We start from the raw sequence: 4,090 nt of genomic DNA on the forward strand, positions 1-4,090 counted from the left end.
AAACTATCTATACCTATATTGGACTAAACATGGATTCATAGTAATGAACATTTCTATACATAACCATCTGTTTCTGTGTTAGACTAAACATGAGTTCATGGAAATCTGCCCACTTCTAATTCATCACTATATATATCAGTAGAGCACCTTCCCCTTCCTAATCTTTAAAATCCCCTGCAGAGTTCCCACTTTGGCCCCATGGTAATGAGGCCGACTAGTAACCATGAGGATGTCGGTTCCATCCCTGGCCTCACTCAGTGGGTTAAAGATCCAGCGTTGCCATGAGCCGTGGTGTAGGTCGCAGATGCAGCTCAGATACGGCGTTCCTGTGGCTGTGGCATAGGCCAGCAGCTATAGCTCCAATTCAACCCCTGGCCTGGGAACTTACATATGCTGCAAGTGCAGTCCTAAAAAGACAATAAAATAAAATATTCACCTCAATAATGAAAACCATGACTTTTACCATTTTCCATCTGCTTATTATTAATTCCAGTAAATAGTTAATAAGGTGTCAGAACTATTAATCAGCGCCCCTGTAGGAAATCACTTTATCAGCTAGACTCATTACAGTTTCTCTTGTCTTTGATCTTAAAGGAACCACTCAATTATAGATACTTAGATCAGCACCTTCTGCCCAACCCCTCCAGTGAATTGTTTTATATTTTGGAAATGCACTCAGATTATTTTGTTACAGTCTTCACTGATTTAGTAGATGTTCTTATCAAGCTGAGGAAGTTCCCCTCCACTGCTAGTTTGTTGAGTTTTTATCATGAATGATGTTGGATTTTGTCAAGTAGGTATGGTTTTGGTGTTCAAGTGTTTTGAGATTTTCTTGTTATCTTTCTATTATTTCTATTTTGATTCCATCTAGTCAGAGAACATATTATCAGTGGTTCCTTTTTAAAATTATGTTAACATTTGTTTCATGAAAAAGAATATGGCCTATTTTGGTAAATGTATGTATTTCATGGGCTTTGAAAATATTGTGTATTCTGCTGTTATTGGATTGAGTATTCAATGAATGTGAACTAGATCTTGTTGGTTGATCATGTTGTTGATTTCTCCTATATCCTTGCTGATTTTCTGTCTCGTTTGTCAGTTTTTGAGAGAAAGAGAGAGATGTTAAAATGTCAGACTATAATTATGGATATATCTATTTCTTCTTTCAGTTTTATAAATTTTTGCTTTGTTGTTTGATGTATATACCTTTTGAGTTTCCCCTTCATTCCTAAGCATATTTTAACTGGATATTTTTACAGAATAGAATTCTGGGTTAACAGTTCTCTTCTTTCATTTCTTAAAAATGTGGTACCATATCTTTCTGGCCTTAGTGTCTAGTGACAAATCCGCTATACATTTGAACCAATTTCCTCTTGTAGGTAAGGGAATATTTCTTTTTGGTTACTTTCAATTCGTTTCTTTGTTTTTAATTTTTTTTTTTTTTTTTTTTTTTGGCCACACCTGTGGCATGTGGAAGTTCCCCAGCCAGGGATCAAATCTCGCCACAGCAGTGACCCAAGCTGCTGCAGTGACAATGCTGGATCTTTAACCCACTATACCACAGGGGAACTCCTGCTTTTAATTTTTAGTTTGACTATGATATGGCTTGGTATATATTTCTTTGGGTTTGTCCTCTGGGCTTTTACTAAGCTTTTTTAAGGGTCCTGTCTTTTGCCAAGTGTGGAATTTGGTTCATCATTTCTTCGCATGCTTTTTAAGTCCCACTTTCTCTTCTCCTTATGAGATTCAGATGACAAACAGTGGTTAGGTCTTTTGTTATAGTCCCATTGATTCTTTAGGCTCTTTTTTTTTTAATTTGGTTCTTCTCTATATATTTTGGTTCTTCTCTATATCTTTTATATGTTTGCTGAGACTTTCTACTTTTTTTGTTTGTTTTTGTTTTGTTTTTTATTTTTTCAGGCTCAAAAAAGTTTTTATTTTTTATTTTTTTTGTTTTAATTTTATTTATTTATTTTTTTTATTTTCCCACTGTACAGCAAGGGGGTCAGGTTATCCTTACATGTATACATTACAATTACATTTTTCCCCCAGCCTTTCTTCTGTTGCAACATGAGTATCTAGACATAGTTCTCAATGCTGCTCAGCAGGATCTCCTTGTAAATCTATTCTAAGTTGTGTCTGGTAAGCCCAAGCTCCCTATCCCTCCCACTCCCTCCCCCTCCCATCAGGCAGCCACAAGTCTCTTCTCCAAGTCCATGAGTTTCTCTTCTAAGGAGATGTTCATTTGTGCTGGATATTAGATTCCAGTTATAAGTGATATCATATGGTATTTGTCTTTGTCTTTCTGACTCACTTCACTCAGGATGAGATTCTCTAGTTCCATCCATGTTGCTGCAATTGGCATTATGTCATTCTTTTTTTATGGCTGAGTAGTATTCCATTCTGTATATATACCACATCTTCCTAATCCCATCCTCTGTCGATGGACATTTGGGTTGTTTCCATGTCTTGGCTATTGTGAATAGTGCTGCAATGAACATGCAGGTGCATGTGTCTCTTTTAAGGAGAGTTTTGTCCGGATAGATGCCCAAGAGTGGGATTGTGGGGTCATATGGAAGTTCTATGGATAGATTTCTAAGGTATCTCCAAACTGTTCTCCATAGTGGCTGTACCAGTTTACATTCCCACCAACAGTGTAGGAGGGTCCTCTTTTCTCCACAGCCCCTCCAGCACTTGTTACTTGTGGATTTATTAATGACGGCCATTCTGACTGGTGTGAGGTGGTGTCTCATGGTAGTTTTGATTTGCATTTCTCTTATAACCAGCGATGTTGAGCATTTTTTCATATGTTTGCTGGCCATCTGTATATCTTCTTTGGAGAAATGTCTATTCAGGTCTTTTGCCCATTTTTCCATTGATTGATTGGCTTTTTTACTGTTGGGTTGTATAAGTTGTTTATATATTCTAGAGATTAAGCCCTTGTCCATTGCATCATTTGAAACTGTTTTCTCCCATTCTGAAAGTTGTCTTTTTGTTTTCTTTTGGGTTTCCTTTGCTGTGCAAAAGCTTTTCAGTTTGATGAGGTCCCATGGGTTTATTTTTGCTCTAATTTCAATTGCTTTGGGAGACTGACCTGAGAAAATATTCATGATGTTGATGTCAGAGAGTGTTTTGCCTATGTTTTCTTCTAGGAGATTGATGGTGTCCTGTCGTATATTTAAGTCTTTCAGCCATTTTGAGTGTATTTTTGTGCATGGTGTGAGGGTGTGTTCTAGTTTCATTGCTTTGCATGCAGCTGTCCAGGTTTCCCAGCAATGCTTGCTGAACAGACTTTCTTTTTCCCATTTTATGTTCTTGCCTCCCTTGTCAAAGAGTAATTGACCATAGGTGTCAGGGTTTATTTCCGGGTTCTCTATTCTGTTCCATTGGTCTGTCTGTCTGTTTTGATACCAGTACCACACTGTTTTGATGACTGTGGCTTTGTAGTATTTCTTGAAGTCTGGGAGAGTGATGCCTCCTGCTTGGTTTTTGTTTCTCAGGATTGCTTTGGCGATTCTGGGTCTTTTGTGGTTCCATAGAAATGTTTGGATTGTTTGTTCTAGTTCTGTGAAAAATGTCATGGGTAGTTTGATGGGGATTGCATTGAATCTGTAGATTGCTTTGGGTAGTATGGCCATTTTTACAATATTGATTTTCCCAATCCAGGAACATGGACTATCTTTCCATTTCTTTACATCTTCTTTGATTTCTTTGATTAAAGTTTTATAGTTCTCGGCGTATAGGTCCTTGACCTCCTTGGTCAGGTGTATTCCGAGGTATTTGATTTTGTGAGGTGCAATTTTAAAAGGTATCGTATTTTTGTATTCCTTTTCTAATGTTTCATTGCTGGTATACAGAAATGCAACTGACTTCTGAATGTTCATCTTATAGCCTGCTACTTTGCTGAATTTATTAATTAGTTCAAGTAGTTTTGGGGTTGAGTCCTTAGGGTCTTCTATGTATAGTATCATGTCATCTGCATACAGTGACAGTTTGATCTCTTCTCTTCCTATATGGATGACTTTTATTTCTTTTGTTTGTCTAATTGCTGTGGCTAGGACTTCCAAAACTATGTTGAAGAGCAGTGGTG

Source organism: Phacochoerus africanus, chromosome 1 (genome assembly GCF_016906955.1).
Source record: "Phacochoerus africanus isolate WHEZ1 chromosome 1, ROS_Pafr_v1, whole genome shotgun sequence".
Taxonomy (NCBI): Eukaryota; Metazoa; Chordata; class Mammalia; order Artiodactyla; family Suidae; genus Phacochoerus; species Phacochoerus africanus.